The sequence below is a fragment of the Mustela erminea genome, chromosome 5 (genome assembly GCF_009829155.1).
Source record: "Mustela erminea isolate mMusErm1 chromosome 5, mMusErm1.Pri, whole genome shotgun sequence".
In the NCBI taxonomy this organism is placed as follows: Eukaryota; Metazoa; Chordata; class Mammalia; order Carnivora; family Mustelidae; genus Mustela; species Mustela erminea.
This window is the reverse complement of record NC_045618.1, coordinates 101,570,108-101,589,287: the sequence shown is the minus strand read 5'-3', so window position 1 is coordinate 101,589,287 and position 19,180 is coordinate 101,570,108. Positions and strand designations below refer to the sequence as shown.

General features: G+C 37.7%; 1 protein-coding gene across 7 annotated transcripts in view; it reads left to right on the top strand.

The window, feature by feature from the left end:
- FERMT2 (fermitin family member 2) overlaps positions 1–19,180 on the top strand; it is an 89,699-nt gene that overhangs the window by 42,600 nt on the left and 27,919 nt on the right. The window lies entirely within an intron of this gene.

Below are 19,180 nucleotides of genomic sequence, written 5' to 3'. Positions count from 1 at the left end.
ACAGAGTGTGTGCATGTGCAAGCAGAAGGGGAAGGGCAGAGAAAGAGGGAAAGAATCTCAGATTGACTCCATGCTGAGTGCAGAGCCTGACTTGAGGCTCAGTCTCATGACCTGAGCCAAAACCAAGAGTTGGATGTGTGCCCCAGAAAAGTGGTCTTTTTAATTGCTCACACATTTACCATTTTTTAATGGTCTTTGAGAATACTTTTCATTTGGTATCCTTTTTCTTCTATCTGAAAAACTTTATATAACCCAATTATAGTTCAGGTCTGCGGGTGATACTTTTCACCTTTTCTTTGTCTACAGAAGTCTCGATTTTTGTCTTCATTTTTATAAGATATTGCAGCTGGGTAAAAAATCCTAAATTTGTTCCCCTCCAGTAATTTTCACATGTCTTTCTGTTGTCTTCTGGTTCATGTAATTTCTGAGAAGTCTTTTATTATTATTTTATTTTTTCTTCTGTGTGCTTTCTCTGTTAGTCTTTCAGGAATTTATTCTTACTCAGTTTTTTTTTTGTTGTTTTTTTTTTAAGCAATTTAATTTTATGGTCCTGGCATAGTTTTCTTTAGGTTTGTTTTATTCTAGGTTCATTGCATTTCTTAGATCTGTGGGTTTATGGTTTTCATCAAACTTGGATAGCTTAATGTTTCTTTCTTTCTTTCTTTCTTTCTTTCTTTCTTTCTTTTTTTTTTTTTTTGTAGGCTCCATATCCAATTGGAGCCTGACATGGTGCTTGAACTCACGACGCTGAGATCAAGAGTTGGATGCTTAACGGACTTAGCCACCCAGGGTGCCCAAAACGTGGATAGTTTATCAGTTCTTCAAATAATTTTTAGTGTCCGTTCCCACAACTCCCATCCTTTGCGGGACTCTAGTTTCATGTATGTTAGGGTGATTATTATTGTTTATTCCTTTTTTCCCGAGTCTTCATTCTCTGTATTTTCATTTTGGATAGTGCCCATTTTTATCTTCATGTTCACTGATACCTTGCTAATCTCCTGTCAACCCCATCCAGTGTAGTTTTCATTTCATATGTATTTTCATGACCAGAAGTTTGATTTTGGCCTTTAAAAAAATTTGGAAATCGGGGCGCCTGGGTGGCTCAGTGGGTTAAGCCGCTGCCTTCGGCTCGGGTCGTGATCTCAGGGTCCTGGGATCGAGTCCTGCATCGGGCTCTCTGCTCAGCAGGGAGCCTGCTTCCCTCTCTCTCTCTTTCTCTGCCTGCCTCTCCATCTACTTGTGATTTCTCTCTGTTAAATAAAAATATATATATATATGTTTAAAAAAATCTAGAAATCTTTCATTTTTCTCATTATGTTTATGCTTTCCTCTATTATATAGAATATATTTCTGATAGCTGTTTTAATATCTTTGATTATTGATTCTATCATCATAGATAGTTACTTTAGATACATAGATAGTTACTTTATTTTTTCCCCTTAATGTTGGTAACGGGTTGTATTTTCCTGCCTCTTTTATATCTGGTAGTGTTTGATCAAATGCCAAAATTATATATTTTGGTGGCTGGGTATCTTTTTGTATTCCTTTTAAGTAGTGTTGGCTTGCTTTCTTTTTTGGGGTGGGGGAGTCAATAGTTAAACTATTGGGGCGCCTGGGTGGCTCAGTGAGTTAGGCCTCTTCCTTTGGCTCAGGTCATGGTTTCAGGGTCCTAGGAGCGAGCCCTGCGTTGGGCTCTCTGCTCAGCTGGGAGCCTGCCTCCCCCTCTCTCTCCCTGCCTCTCTGCCTACTTGTGATCTCTCTCTCTGTCAAATAAATAAATAAAATCTTTTTTTAAAAAAAGTTAAATTACTTGGAATCATTTGGGCCCTTTTGATACTTTTAACCTTATTTAGGGTAGGTCCAGAGCCACCATTAGCTCTGGACCTCTTCTGAGGATTCTTTTCAATACCCTGTTTCAGGAGGCCTTAACCCCATATAAATACACAGATCAGTATTCAGACAGACTTCAGTGGGTAACAGCAGCTCTTCAGTGTTCTCTCCCTGGTTTTCCCTTTTCTTTAGTATTCTGACTCACAAATTATGTGTCTTGGCCTCCCTGAATTCCTGGCTCTGTGTGCCCCTTCCCTGCCCTGAATTACTGCTAAGGAGCAGTAATTTGGTTTTGTTTTGTGTTGTTTTGTTTTTTCTCTTCTGTCCTGTGCCTCCTTGTTGTCTAATGTCTGAAAAGTGATTTTCCCCCTCCTTACTGTTCAAATAAAGCAGGAGGGTAAATAAAGTTCCTATTACTCCCATTTTATTTGAGACCTTTCATTCTTTATTTTCTTCCAGCATTATACCTCTCTAGAAAGCCATCATTTGCTCATTGTATTTAATAACAGTTTCCTCCCACAGAAATTTTAAGTTAAGTATGTTCAGAACATAGCTAATGCTATTCCTTCTGAAATCTCTGTACTTCTCCACACTGACCCTCAGAAGTCTCCACAGTAGTAAAAAACACCACTATCCCAGATAAACATACCAGAAACTTGGGCGTCATTCATCCTTAGCACCACTGTCTTTCTCACCTATTCGTCTCATCTCATCACCTAGAAGTGTTATTTTGGCTCTTGGACAGATCTTAAATCTTTGCACATCTTTCTGTCTCTGCCATCCCCACTACTGTAATAGACCACATCACTACCATCTCTCCCCTAGACTGTTCAGCAGCTTCTTCTATTCATCTTGTTCCTTATAATACATACTTCATAGAGTAAGCACCAAGATTTTGAATTTTTTAAAAATCAGAGCAGCAGATGCAGAGTTAAAAGGGCTTATGACAGGGGCACCTGGGTGGCTTAGTTGGTTGAGCATCTAACTTCTTTGGCTCAGGTCAAGATCTCGGGATCCCAGGATCAAGCCCTGCGGTGGGGGTGGGGATGTCCATGCTCAACAGGAGTCTGCTTGTCCCTCTCCCCTTCCTCCACCCCCACTTATGCATGCTCTCTCTCAAATAAAATCTTTCTTTTTTGTTTTGTTTTGTTTTGTTTTTTAAAAAGGTTTTATTTATTTACCTGACAGAGAGCACAAGCAGGGGAAGCAGCAGAGGGAGAGAGAGAAGCAGGCTCCCTGCTGGACAGGAAGCACAATCTGGGGCTCGATCCCCAGTCTTAGATCATGACCACAGCCAAAGGCAGATGCTTAACTGAGCCACCCAGGTGTCCCTCAGATAAATAAAATCTTTTAAAAAGAGGGGGTGGTGCCTGAGTGGCTCAGTTGGTTAAATGCCCACCTCTTGATTTTGGCCATGATCTCAGGGTTGTGGAATCGAGCCCTGCATCGGGCTCCATGTTCAGTGGGGAATCTGCTTGAGATTCTCTCTCTCCTACCTCTGCCCCTCTCCTCCCACCTTGCTCTCATGTACTCTCTCTATTAAATAAACAGATCTTTGAAAAGGGAGGGCAGCTTATGACATAGGGTGTGGGGGGAGTTAAATAGGTGATGGGCATCAAGGAGGGCACTTGTGACGAGCACTGGGTGTTGTATGTAAGTGATGAATCTCTAAATTCTACACCTGAAACTATTACACCTCATGTTAAGTAACTGGAATTTAAAACTTGAAAAAAAGAGGGACCTAAAACATTAAAAAACCACTTTTCTGCCCTCTTTCTCCCCAGCTCTTAATCACATTAGTTCCATTTCCCACTATTTTGTTTGACTTTTATTTCCAGAATTCCAAATAATGTACTTTTATTTATTAGTTTTAGATATGTGCTCATTGCTTTTTACCCAAATGTTTCTTTTCCCTCTTCTTATAATTATTAAAATATTTGACTAAATAATTATTGTTTACATTATTTCAATAAAGTTAATCTTTTTACTTGGTGAACCAAGATTTATACTTTATCATCTCATATGCGTAATTGTTTATCATTTACTTAGTTTTCAACCTATATCCAGTGCTGATTCTTCTGCATTCTCTGTAGTAATCTCCTCCCTGCCCCCTTTTTTTATTCCTAGACAGTCTGAAGCCCCTCCATCCTCCTGCTCTGGTCTGAAGTGGATGCTTTCTAGGCTAAGCTGTATAGTTGTAGCTCCAGGACAGCCCTTCATTATTGTCCAAGCAAAATGTCTTCTCCTGTCTCCTATTTGATCCTTGCATTTTCCAGTATTGATTTGCTCACTTATTTTGGTGGACTAGATCCTTCATCAGCATAGTAGGAAAAAGGTGAATGAGATAGAAATTTTTGAGGTGTTACCATTTTGTCCTTTGATAGAATTGTTGGGTTGAAAATTATTTTTCCTCAAAATTGGGAAGTCATTGTTACATAGCGTTTTTGCTTCCAGCATTGCTATGAATAGTCCTGATAGTGTTGTGTTTTTTTAATTTTTTTTAAGATTTTATTTATTTGACGAAGACATAGGGAACCAAGCAGAGGGAGTGGGGGAGGGAGAAGCAGGCCTCTCGCTGAGCAGAGAGCCTGGTGTGAGGTTCAATCCCAGGACTCTGGGATCCGGACCCAAGCCAAAGGCAGAGGCTCAGTGACTGAGCCACCCAGGCGCCCCCTGATAGTGTTGTTAATTTTGTTTTCATCCTTTTGTAGGCTGCTTTTTTCCTTTGAAAATTAGTTTCAGGATCTTTTCTTTTCCCTACCATGTTGAAATTTCATGGTAATATGCCCTAATTCTTCACTTCTGTTTTCTCTGTTCTCTCCATAACTAGTAATTAGTCAGATGTTGTTGTTGGATTGGTCCTTTTACCTGACTTAATGTCTCCATTGGATTTTTTTATTGTGGTTATCAAATTTAAATTTCCATCGTTCTGTATTTTTATCTGGAGGTTTGTTACCCAAGTATTGATGAATACATTTGATATTTGTGGATTTTATATAAATTCAAACCTCAACCAAAAAGAAAAAAAGAAATTGAAGAAAAAGGACTCTTCTTTCTCTCTCTCTTTAATACATAAATAAATTCTTCAAAAAGGGGGATTGGAGGGGAGTGCCTAGGTGGTTCAGCCAGTTAGGCATCTGCCTTTGGTTCAGATCATGATCCCAGGGTCCTGGGATTGAGCCTTATGGTGGATTCCCTGCTCAACAGAGAGCCTGCTTCTCCCTCTGCCCCTCCCCCTGCTCATTCTCTCTCTCCTTCTCAAATAAATAAAATCTTAAAAAAAAAAAAAAAAAAGACCCTCTCTCCCCATTGTTAATATCCAAGATCTTTTTTTTATTATTATTATAGTCGATACAATATTACATTAGTTTCAGGTGTACAACTTAGAGTTGACTATATTTCTACACTGCCTTTTATTCCCACAACTTAGTATTCATCCACATAACTGGAAGCCTGTATCTCCTATTCCTTTTCACCCGTTTTGTCCATCCCCCCTCAAACCCCTCACCTCCAGCAACCATCAGTTCTTTGTATTTATAGATCGGATTCTGCTTTTTGTTAATTCTTCTTGTTTGTTTGTTTTTTTAGATTCCACATATGAGTGATATTATATAGTTTTTGTCTTTCTCAGTCTCATTTCACTGAGCATAGTACCCTCTAGGTCCATCCATGTTATTGCAAATAGAAGATTTCTTCCTTTTTATGGCTGCATAACATTTGTATACGTGTGCACCCGTGCACACTCCACATTTCCTATCCATTCATCTATCACTGGAAACCGATTGCTTCCATATCTTGGCTATTGCAAATGATGCTCCTAATAAACAGTGGTGCATGTATCTTTTTGAATTTATGTTTTCATTTTCTTTGGGTAAGTACCCAGTAGTGGAATTACTGGATCATATGGTAGTTCTGTTATTTTTGCAGGAAACGCCATACTGATTTCTGTAGTGGGTGTACTGATTTACATTCCGACCAAAAGTACACGAGGATTCCTTGTTCTCCACAGCCTTGCTAACACTTGTTATTTGTCTTTTTGATTTTAGCTGTTCTGACCAGGTGTTAGGTGGTATCTCACTGTGATTTTGATTTTCATTTTCCTGAAATTAGTGGTATTGAGCATCTTTCCATGTGTCTTTTGGCTATCTGAATTTTGGGAAAATATCTGTTAGGGTTCTCTGCCCATTTTTTAATTGGATTGTTTTTTGATGTTGAGTTGTATGAGTTCTTTATATATATTGGATATTAACCCCTTATTGGATATATCATTTGCAAATATCTTCTTCCATTCTGTAGGTGGCCTTTTGTTGATGGTTTTCTTTACTATGCAGTTGCTTTTTATTTTGGTATAGTCTCAGTTTATTTTTGCTTTTGTCTCCCTTGCCTCAGGAGACATAGAAAAATGTTGCTATGGTCACTGTTAGAGAATGCCTGTGATCTCTTCTAGAGTTTTTATGGTTTCAGGTCTTATGTTTAAGTCTTTAATCCATTTTGAGTTCATTTTTGTATACGGTGTTAGAAAGTAATCCAGTTTCATTATTTTTTTCATGTAGCTGTCCAGTTTTCCTGGCCCATTTATTGAAGGGACTGTCTTTTCCATATACATTTATTTTTGTTTATATTTTTTTGCTTCCATTGTCAAAATTAATTGACCATATAAGCATGGGTTTATTTCTGAGCTCTATTTGTTCCATTAATCAGTGCATCTATTTTTATGCCAATGCCTCTATTTTTATGCCATTTTTATGCTATCTTTATGTTTTGATTACTAGAGCTTTATAATAGTATATTTTGAACTGAGGAATTGTGATTCCTTTAGCTTTGTTTTCCTTTCTCAAGATTGCTTTGGCTATTCAGGGTCTTTTGTAGTTAAATAAAAATTTTAGTATTATTTGTCCCATTTTTGTGGAAATGATGTTAGTATTTTGATAGAGATTGCATTGAATCCGTAGTTTGCTTTGGGTAGTATGGGCATTTTAGCAGTATAACTTCTAACCCATGAGCATGGAATATCTTTCCATTTGTTTGTGTCTTCAGTTTCTTTCATCTGTTTTATAGTACAGGTCTTTTTCCTCATAAGTTTATTCTTGGGTATTTTGTTCTTTTTGGTGCAATTATAAGCAGAGTTTTCTTAATAACTGTCCATTGTTTCTCTTTCTGTTACTTTGTTACTAGTATATAGAAATGCTACTGATTCTGGTTATTTTATATCCTGTAATTTTACTATCTGCTTCTGGTAGTTATTTGGCAAAGTCATTAGGATTTTTTATGTATAGAATCATGTCATCTGTAAATAGTGACAGTTTAACTTTTTCTTTACCAATATGGATGCTTCTTATTTGTGATTGTTGTTTCTAGTACTTGCAGTACTATGTTGAATATCTTGTTCCTGATCTTAGAAGCAAAGCTCTCAGTTTTTTACCACTGAGTATACTATTAGTTATGGGTTTTTCATAGTTGGCCTTTATTATGTTGGGGTATGTTCTGTCTACACCCACTTTTTTGAGAATCTTTCAGGAATCGGTGTTGAATTTTATCAAATGTTTTTTCTGCATCAATTGAAATGATTATGTAACTTTTATCCTTCATTTTGTTGATAAGGTGTATCGTGTTGATTTGTGAATGTTGAATCATCCTTGCATCCCCAGAATAAATCCCACTTGATTGTGGTGAATGATGTTTTTAATGTATTGTTGAAAGTGATTTACTAAGATTTTCTTCAGGATTTTTGCATCCATTCATCAGAGATGTTAGTTTGTAGTTTTCTTCTTTTTGTTGTATCTTTTTCTGGTTTTTGTAGCTGGATAATGCTGGTCTCATGATACATGTTTGGAACCTTTCCTTTCTCTTATGTTTTTGGAATACTTGGAGGAGAATAGGTGTGAACTCTAAATATAGAATTCACTCATGAATCCATCTGGTCCTGGACTTTGGTAAGTTTTTGATTACCTATTTAGTTATGAGTAGTCTACTCAGATTTTCTATTCCTGATTCAGTTTTAGAAGATAATATTTTTCTAGAAATTTGCTTTTTTCTAGGTTGTTCAGTTTGTTGATATATCATTTTTCATAGTATTCTCTTGAATCCTTTATTTCCGTGAGGTCAGTTTTTACTTCTCTTTTGTTTCTGATTTCCTTTATTTGGGTCCTTTCTCTCTCTCTTTTTGTTTTTTTTGTGATGAGTCTTTCTAAGTGTTTATCAATTTTGTTTGTCTTTTCATAGAACCACCTCTTCATTTCTTTTATCTTTGTTCTGTTTTGGTTTTTTTGGTCTCTGTCAGTTATTTCTGCTCTAACTTTTATTATTTTCCTCTTTGTATTTACCTTGGGCTTCATTCTTTTTCTAGTTCCTTTATGTATGAGATTAGCTTGTTCCTTTGACCTTTTTTGTTGCTTGATATAGGCCTATATAATACTGTATATTTCCCTCTTAGAACTTTTTTTTTTTTTTTTAAGATTTTATTTATTTGACAGAGAAAGACAGGGAACACAAGTAGGGGAGAACTGGTGAGGGGGAAGCGAGGAGAAGCTCCCTGATCAGCAGGGAGCCTGATGATACAACAACATGGGGCTTGATCCTAGGACACTGGAATCGTGACCTGAGTTGAAGGCAAGACGCCCAACAACAGAGGCCACCCAGGTGGCCCAAGAACTGTTTTTGTTTTGTTTAATTTTTGCCCTTGATTTTTTAAAAGATTTTTTATTTTATTTATTTATTTGACAGAGAGAGAGATCACACAAGCAGGCAGAAAGGCAGACAGAGAGGGCGAGGAGGGGAAGCAGGCTAGGGAGCCTGATGTAGGGCTCGATCCCAGGACACTGGGATCATGACCTGAGCCCAGGTGCCCCTGTTTTGTTTTGTTTTGTTTAAGGTTTTTTTAAAAAAAAAGGTTTCTAAGTAATCTCCACACCCAGTGTGGGTCTTGAACTTAGAACCCAAGATCAAGAGTCATGTGCTTTACCAACTGAGCCAGGCATTCCTTAGAACTGTTTCCACTGTATCTCCAACGATCTCTTTGTTAATCTCTGGTTATTCTTTATAACATCCTATTCATCTGTCATAGATGTCATCATCTTTCTGAGAATTGTTTTTAAGAAGGTTTTGTTTTTTGTTCTTCTGTTTCTTGTAGTATTGCTGGCTCCCCACGTCGTTTTTCTTTTTCATGTTAGAAACTCTGTGCGTTCATTCCATTGCTGCCATAGCAGATTTTACCATAAATTTAGCAGCTTAAAACAACACAAATTTGTTATGTCACTGTTCATGTAGTTTAAAAGTCTGGGCACAGTGTGGCTCAGATGGGTGTTCTAGTTAGTCTTACAAAGCTGAAAGTAAGGTGTCAGCAAGGCTGTATTCCTTCTGAAGGCTCTGAGAAAGAATTCTTCATGGTAGAATTTGATTGCATATGGCTGTAGGACCAGGGTTTCTCCTAGCTTGTCTACCAGAGGTCATTCTTAGTTTCTAGAGGCCTCCCAAATTCCTTCCTCCATCTTCAAAAACAGCAGTAGCAAGTCCAGTCCTTCCTACTCTTCACATCTGTCTAACCTCTCCTTCTGTCTCATCTTTCCTATACTGACCTCTCCTGTCTTCTGTTTGGCAGGCCTCATATGATTACACTGGACCCATGGAGAGAGTCAGGGGAGAGAGATCTCCCTTAAATCACATCATTAGTAGCTTTAATTCCATTTGCAAAGTCTCTTCACAGCAGTCCCTAGATTAGTGTATAATTGTATAATCAGGGACAGAAATTTTAAGGTGTTACCTCTGGAACTATAGCCCTGCCACAGAGTCCTTTCTCAAATGTCTGTCAGTCACTGTCTGTCTGTTCATATATTTAATAATGGGGCATTACAAATACCAATAGGAAGTCCTACATTAAATGAGGTTAACTTGTCATCCTTCTCTGGGGTATTTAGACATTAAGTGAGCTTTATCAAATGTCTGTATCTAAAAGATTGTTCCCTAGGCCTGTTCAGATTGTCCTCTAAGAGATCCTAAAGGGCATGCATCTAAGGGATGGGTTTAATCCAGTATGGGACAGGATTTGTTTTTGTTTTGTTTTGTTTTGTCAATTTTCAGTGCTTGGTCATGCTTGATGTTTGGCACTATGAGTCAGTGTGTTTCCCATTGGTATTTCCTTTTGCAAACACCTTGATTTTATTTTTCTCCCTTTTGTTAAGTCATTTACTACTCTCCCAATCTGGCTTCTGTCTCCCAAAATTTTTCTGCCTTTAATGTGCTATTTTCTCCTATTTTTTTTTTTCTTTTCTTTATTTAGTATCATTCTGGGGAGGATTGAAAATAAATGCACAAGTTCAGTGTACATGTTTAATAAGAAATTCTCTAGACAGAATTTATTTATTTTTAAAAATATTTTATTTAGGGGCGCCTGGATGGCTCAGTGGGTTAAGCCTCTGCCTTCGGCTCAGGGTCCTGGGATTGAGCCCCGCATCGGGCTCTCTGCTCAGCGGGGAGCCTGCTTCCTCCTCTCTCTCTCTGCCTGCCTCTCTGCCTACTTTTGCTCTCTCTCTGTGTCAAATAAATAAATAAAATCTTTAAAAAAAATATTTTATTTATTTGACAGAGAGGAAGTATAAAATTTAGTATGAATGAAAGACAGCACAGCATTTTGGTAAATCCATTTAAAAATAGTTGCCCAGGTGTATTTTAGTTAAGTATAAATTTTAATTATTTTTGCTCTTCACCAGGCCCACTTTTATATTTGATTCAGATTTCTAAATTCACCATGTAATTCTTTCTTGATACAAAACACAGTAAGTAAATCAGTCCTAAATTCCTGTATGAATGAAATAATCAGTGTCTTATGTGGAGGTGTAGGTTTACTTTACTTTTTGGTTGTAATAAAATGAAAACTTATTCACGGGCTTCATGTATAGTCAGTGGCTACCCTGTTCCAATGTAGAACTGCCTATCATTTGAGAAATAAGATGTCATTCTTCCCCTCACCCCACCCCCCTTACCCTTTCCTTAAGCTACTAGTTATCAACAAGAAGTTGGAATCAGAATTACCTATGAAGCTTTTTTTTTTTTTGAGATATAATTGACATATTAGTTTCATGTATATAAAATAATGATTTTATATATGTATACATTATGAAATGTTCACCACAGTAAATCTAGTTAACGTCCATCACTAGAGCTTTTATAAAAACAAGCTGCTGGAAGCCCTGAGTCAGTTAGAGTATATGGGGGTATGACTGAAGTATATATTTTTAGTAGTATTTTTAACTTCACAAGCAATTCTCTTGGACACTTATGGTTAAGAACTTTTTTATATGCTTATGACTGACCCAAAAGCTAGTTACACTTAGCAATATCCATTCTTATAATAACATTAATAGCTGGTTTGTGAGCTGGACAGGAAATGACCGGGGAACAAAAATCTCAAAAGGATGAATCATGTAGTATAGTGATTCTCAAGCAGAAGGGACATGCCAGAAACATTTGGGATGGATTTTCAAATTAAACATGCTTTCTTTCCCCTCTCCCACTAAACCTGCCTATGATGAACTGTGATAGAAGCATGTCCTATATCTCAGGCGGGATTCATTATATGTCCTTTTATACTTGTTTAGATTTTTCACCCTGTACCAGTACATGCTATAGTTTGAACCACCCTACCTGACACTTGATACTGAAGTAGTGATTATTCAGAAGCTTGGGATTTTGTAATGCCTTTTGGATCTCCCAACCTGGCAGTAATGGCATTTAAAGGCGAGGGTATACTGAGGATTGAAAGTTTAACTCATAAGTGATTAGGTCTCTTAGAATGTTAAATCTTGTTTATTTTTAAAGTACACTGGGAAAGGGGTGCCTGGGTAGCTGAGTGGTTAAGGCTCTGCTTTCGGCTCAGGTCATGATCTCAGGGTCCTGGGATCGACCCCGCATTGGGCTCTCTGTTCAGCAAGGAGCCTGCTTCCCCCCCTCTCTCTGTCAAATAAATAAATAATTTCTTTTAAAAAAAAAAGTACACTGGGAAATAATGGCTCAGTTCTACTAATTAAATATGGGTCAAAAAAATACACTTCGTTAATCTACATAAAGCAGTTAATCCTAATGAATTAAACTTCAAAAATTACATTTGAGGGTAAGTTGATTAACTTCTTTTTACCTAGAATATACAAGAATGAAGAGAATCTTTGATTTAATTAGGGAACTTTAGTTAAAGAATATGCTATACTATTTTTAACTTTAAAAAGAAATCAAGGGGTGCCTGGGTGTCTTAGTTGGTTAAGTGTCCAGCTGGTTTTGGCTCAGGTCATGATCTCAGGGTTCTGGGATTGAGCCCTGCGTTGGGCTCTGGGTTTACCATGGAGTCTGCCTAGGATTTTCTCCTGGTCTCCCTCTGCTGCACCCCTCCCCCTGCTCGTTTTCTCTCTCTCTCTCTCTCAGATAAATATATAAATCTTTTAAATTTTTTTTTTTTTTTAATCAGACATCCCTGGAAGCTTTTTAAGAAAGTGACAATTTAAGGAGCAAGAATTTTATTTTTAACGCGATTTCTGCTGCTTAGTACTTAAAATATACATACCTCAAATTTATTAATAATTAAAGAGCAGTTACATCACCTGTCCTCTGTTAACGTGTCTCTTCAGGACAGTTTTTCTGGTAATTCCATTTTTGCATTTCTGAAAAACATTCCCCAGAAAATAGCCTGTAGAATACAGGACAAAACAAAAACCTGACTTGTACCAGAGTGTTCATAGTAGTAAAATTCAAATAACCAACAGAAAAACAGAAAAAAAATACGGTTATTAAAAGGTTTTTTGGACTTATTTTTTAAACGTGGGCTGAGGTGTACATAAAATAGGTTTTTAAAAGAAGATTGTATTCAAGAGACAGATTGAAGAGAAAGAGAAAGAGCATGAGTAGGGGGAAGGGCAGAGGGGGAGGGAGAAGCAGACTGCTTGCTGAGTGGGGAGACAGGCACAGGGCTTCCATCCCAGGACCCTGGGATCACGACCTGAACCCAAGGGAGATGCTTAACAGACTAGCCACCCAGCTACCCCTAAGATAATTTTTTTTTTTTTTTAAAGAAACTCCAGTGTGGTTTGCAGTGATTGCTACCATGCACTCTGCGTGAAAATTAACTTTGACTTGAAGAAACCTAATAAGAAAAAAAAAAAGAAGAAACCCAAACCCAATAGAAAAATTAGTGAAGGAAATATGAATGTTTAAAAACTTTTGAGATGTACATCACTAGTAAATAAAGAAATGTAAATTAAAGAAAATAAACATACTGTTTTTCAAGTAAGTGAAGCTTTAAAAAACACATGTGCCCAACTTGCTCCACTTTTGTCTAAAAATTATTATGACCTTTGATCTAGTAATTCCACTCCAGTGAATTCTTGAAGAAATTAAATGTGGAAAAATATGTGCATGGATAGATGTTTGTAAAATCATTATAATGGGTTCATTATTAGAAGAATGGTTAAATTATGCTACATTTACACAGAATTTTATTTATTTTTTAAAGATTTTATTTATTTATTTGACAGACAGAGATCACAAGTAGGCAGAGAGGCAGGCAGAGGTAGAGGGGGAAGCTGGCTCCCTGCTGAGCAGAGAGCCCGATGCAGGGCTCGATCCCAGAACCCTGAGACCGTGACCTGAGCCAAAGGCAGAGGCTTAACCCAGTGAGCCACTGAGCCACTTAGTTGCCCCCCAAGTACATCTATTTGTACATGTATTAACATAATCCCTTATTTACATAGCCGTATTCCATTTTTCAAGAATGGGTTTTAAATGACTTAACTATTTATACTTTTGTAGTTTCCAAATTTATACCATAATCACATATTTTTTTAATTAGAGAAAAACATTAATATCTAGTACTTAATGAAGTACTTATTACATGCCAGGCCTTGTTTAGAGAACAGTACCCATATTAATCATTTAATTCTCACAACAACCTCCTGAGGTACTATTATTCTCATTTTACGGATGAGAAAACTAAGACACTGGCATGCAGAGTAGCTTGTCCAGACTCCCAGTTACTAAGTAGTGGAGCTGTGTGATCTGAATTGCAGCTGGTTTGACTGTGTGCTTCAGCCTCAGAACGGGTCTCAGCAGCTCTACAGCAGTCTGCTCCGTCCTGCTCTCAGGTCCTCTACAAACAAAAAGCTTCCTGCGTTTGTAATACTAGATTGAATCTAGGGGAAACTGTGAGCTTCTGAAGACACAAACTGCTCCTTGTAAAACTCCCTCTGATCCAGTAATTTTCAGCCCTCAAACTTTAGTCAGACAACCATATTTATTTGTTCTGTCACTACAGAACACTACAGATTTGTCATTTTCTGGAATTTTTGAACAGAATTATATAGTGTATACGCTTTTCTTTTTCTATTTTATTTTTTTAATATGCTTTTCTAATTCCACTTAACGTAATGATTTTGTGATAAATTCACGTTATTGTATGTATCCGTTTCTATTTACTGATGACTTGTGTTCCATCATGATTAGTATTCCACTGATACGAAAATACCACATTTGGTTTATCAGTTTGGGTTATTTCTAGTTTTGGCTTCTGTGAGTAAAGCTCTTTACTTAGGTGCTGTTCATTTTCTTGAGTAAATTAAGTAGAAGTAAAATGGTGAAGTTGTATGTTTAACTTTATAAGAAACTGCCAAACTTTTCAAAAACTGTCTCATTTCCCATTTCCACTGGCTGGGTATGAGAGTTCCATTTCCTCCTCCACGTCCTCACCAACATCAGCTGTTATCAGTCCTTCTGATGTTGGCTACTCTGATGAGTATGTAATACTTTCTCATAGTTTTAACTTGCATTTCCCTTATGCTTAATCCACTAAGCCAGGCGTCCCTGTTAATTTGTTTTTTAATAAAGGATAGTTTTTTTGTGGAGTGTGTTTTATGTAAAAAATCTTTGTCTACTTATACTTTCTTTTAGGTCTATGATCCATTTAGAATTATTTTTTTGTATATTATGTTACATAAGGGCTAATGTGTTTTTTAAAAATCTATGAATCTCTCATTTAGCACCATTTATTGGTAAGATTTTCCTTTCCTCTTGAATTGCCATGGCACCTTTGTCCAGAATAATTGACCACCTATATTTGGGTCTGCTTCTAGGTCCTCTTCATATATATATGTCTTACCATTTAGCTAATAATTGCACTTTTTTCTTAAGATTTTATTTATTTATTTATTTGTCAGACAGAGATCACAAGTAGGGAGGCAGACAGAGAGAGAGAGGGGAACCAGGCTCCTTGCTGAGCAGAGAGCCCGAGGTGGGGCTCAATCCCAGGACCCTGAGATCATGACCTGAGCCACTCAGGCACCCCTAATTGCACTGTCTCGATTGCTATAGCTATATACGTGATGTCAAGTAGTCTAAGTCCTCCAACTTCAGTCGTCTTTTAAAAAATTGCTTGGACTATTCTAGGTTTATTTTCATTCCACATGAATTTTACAGTCAGCTTGTCATCTTGTATAAAAGAGCAAGCTGGAATTTTAACTTGGATTCTATTGAATCTTTAGCTCAATTTAGGGAAAACTGACTTCTTAACAATTATTGCAATTCATGGACATGGTATGTAATTTAAATATGTTATATAGCTCTTCATATAGGTCATTGTTCATTCTTTTTGCTACTTTTACTTAACATTTTTTTTTAAAGATTTTATTTATTTATTTGAGAGAGAGACAGAGAGAGCATGAGCGAGGAGAAGGTCAGAGAGCGAAGCAGACTCCCCATGGAGCTGGGAGCCTGATGTGGGACTTGATCCCGGGATTCTGGGATCATGACCTGAGCCGAAGGCAGTCGTCCAACCAACTGAGCCACCTTTGCCTCTTACCAGATTCTTCATATGTAAATGATTAAGATAAACACAGAAACTTGTCATTTTATATAAAACAGAAGAGACTGAATCAATTAAAACTTGGAGATTTGATAATGTTATGAAAGTACTTACATTTACTTCATGTATCATGTATAACTTACAACATACAGGTTGAATGAGGGATACCGAATAGTCTAAAGCTTTTTTAAAAAAATTGAGGTATAAATGACATACAATAGTATAAACTGTACAGCATAGTGAATCAATACTTAATATACATTGCAAAATGACCACCATATTCATTCTGCTTACTGTCTGTCACCATACAGAATTAATAAAGTATTATTGACTATATTCCCCATGGCTGCATATCACATCCCTGTGGCTTATCTATTTTGTAACTGGGAACTTGTACTTAAAAAAATTTTTTTTGTAAGGTTTTTGTCAGACACAGAGAACGTGTGCATGTGCACAAGTAGGGGGAGCCACAGGCAGAGGGAAAAGCAAGGAAGCCCTGTGTGGAACTCCATCCCAGGTCCCTGGAATCATGACCTGAGCCAAGGGCAGAGCCACCCAGGCATGTGGAACTTGTACTTCTTCTTCTTCTTCTTCTTCTTTTTTTTTTTTTTTAAACATTTGCTGGTTTCTTTTTTTTTTTAACAGATTTTTTTTTTTTGGACAGACAGAGATTACAAGTAGGCAGAGAGGCAGGCAGAGAGAGAGAAGGAAGCAGGCTCCCCACTGAGCAGAGAGCCCAATGTGGGGCTTGATCCCAGGATCCTGGGATCATGACCTGAGCCAAAGGCAGAGGCTTTAACTCACTGAGCCACCCAGGTGCCCTGGAACTTGTACTTCTTGATCCCCGTCTAACCATTGCACCTGCCTCCTCACAACTCCCTTCTCTGCTGGCGAACACCAGTTTGTTCTGTGTATCTATGCCTCATGTTTTTGTTTTTGTTTTTGTTTTTGTTTAACATTCCACAAATAAAATTGTGGTACTTGTCTTTCTCTGACTCATTTCACTTAGCATTATATTCTCTGGGTCCATCCATGTTGCTGCGGATGGCAAGAATTCATTCTTTTTTTTGTGGCTGAATAATGTGTGTGTGTGTGTGTGTGTTGTGTGTGTACACACTACATCTTTTTTTTTTTTTTTTTTTAAGATTTTATTTATTTATTGGACGGAGAGATCACAAGCAGGCAGAGAGGCAGGCAGAAAGAGAGAGGAAGCAGGCTCCCTGCTGAGCAGAGAGCCCGATGCGGGGTCGATCCCAGCACCCTGGGATCATGACCTGAGCCGAAGGCCGAGGCTTAACCCACTGAGTCACCCAGGCGCATACTCCATCTTCTTTATCCATTCATCTATCAGGGCACCCTGAGGTTGCTTCCATATCTTGGCTATTGCAAATAATGCCTCAACAAACATATGCCTTTTTGGATTAGTGTTTTTGTTACCTTTGGATAGATGTCCAGTAATGGAACTGTTAGATCATAATCTTAGTTCTAGTTTTAAGTTTTTGAGCGATCTCCATACTGTTTTCCATAGTGGATGCACCAGTTTACATTGCTAAACAGTGCACAAAATTTCCCTTTTCTGGGGAGCCTGGGTGGCTCAGTTGGTAAGTGTCTACCTTCAGCTCAGGTCGTGATCCCAGGGTTCTGGGATCAAGCCCCACATCGGGCTCCCTGCTCAGTGGAAAGCCTGCTTCTCCTTCTTCCTTTGCCTTCTGCTCTGCCTAATTGTGCACTTGCTTGCTCGCTCTCTCTCTCTGAGGTTATTTAAACCTTTATTTAAAGGTTTAAATAAAACCTTTAAAAAAAAAAGATATCCCTTTTCTCCATATTCTAACACTATTTTTTTAATAATAGTCATTCTGACAGGTGTAAGAGGATAATTTCATTGTGGTTTTGATTTGCATTTCCCCGGTGATTAGTGATTTGGAACCGTCTTCATGTGTTTGTTGGCCTTCTGTGTGTCTTCTTTGGGAAAATGTCTTCAGATCCTCTAATTGGATTGTTTACTTTCCTGTTACTGAGTTCTATGAATTGTTTACTTATTTTGGATATTAACCTGTTACTGGTTATATGATTTGCATATACCTTCTATTCAGTGGGTTGCCTTTTGATTCTGTTGGTTTTCTTTGCTGTGTAGAAGCTTTTTAGTTTGATGTGGTCTCATTTGTTTATTTTGTTTCCCTTGTCATTGGAGTCAGATCCAAAAAAAATTTTTTTTTCTAAAACTGATGTCAAAGAACTTACCACATGTTTTCTTCTAGGAGTTTTATGCTTTCAGGTCTTAGATTCAAGTCTTTAATTCATTTTGAGTCAGTTTGTATATGGTCCAGATTCATTCTTTTGAATACAGCTGTCCAGTTTTCTCAGCATCATTTACTGAGGAGACCATCCTTTCCCATTGTATATTTTTAGCTCCTTTGTCATAAATTGACCACATAGGTATATGTGAACTCTCAGGCTCTTTATTCTCTTCCATTGATTTGTATGTGTTTTTATGCAAATACTGTACAGTTTTGATTACTACAGCTTTGTAGTTTAGTTTAAAATCAAGCTGTGTATACCTTCAACTTTGTTCTTTATCAGGATTGTTTTGGCTGGTCAGGGTCTTCTTTGGTTCCATACAAATTTTAGAATTATTTGTTCTAGTTCTGTGAAAAATATCATTAGAATTATTAGAATTTCTTTTTTTTTTTTAAGATTATTTATTTATTTATTTGACAGAGAGAGAGAGATCACAAGTAGGCAGAGAGGCAGGCAGAGAGAGAGGAGGAAGCAGGCTCCCTGCTGAGCAGAGAGCCCGATGCGGGACTCAATCCCAGGACCCTGAGATCATGACCTGAGCCAAAGGCAGCGGCTTAACCCACTGAGCCACCCAGGTGCCCGAATTATTAGAATTTCAATAGGGATTGCATTAAACTTGTAGATTGCTTTGGGTAATACAGTCATTTTATTAATATTGGTTCTTTCAAACTGGAAACACGGAATATCTTTCCATTTATTTCTGTCTTTATTTTTTTTTCCATCAACTCCTTATAGTGTTCAGTGTACAGTACAGGTCTTTTACTTCCTTGGTTAAATTTATTCTTAGAAGGGTGCCTTGGTAGCTCAGTAGAACATCTGACTCTTGGTTTTGGCTTCGGTCATGATCTCAGGGTCTTGAGATCCAGCCCCGCAATGGTCTCTGTGCTCATCGCAGAGTCTGCTTGTCCTTCTTCCTCCCCCTCTGCCCTTCCCCATGCTCATGTTCCCACACATGCATACGCACGCGCGCTCTCTCTCTCTCTTATAAATAAATAAGTCTTTTTAAAACAGTTTAAAAAAAACAGGGGCCCCTGGGTGGCTCAGTCGTTAAGCATCTACCTTTGGCTCAGGTCATGATTCTGGGGTCCTGGGATCGAGCCCTGCATCAGGCTCCCTGCTTGGTGGAGAGCCTGCTTCTCCCTTTCCCACTCCCCCTTGCTTGTGTTCCCTCTTTGGCCGTCTCTCCCTGTCAAATAAATTTGAAAAATCTTAAATAAA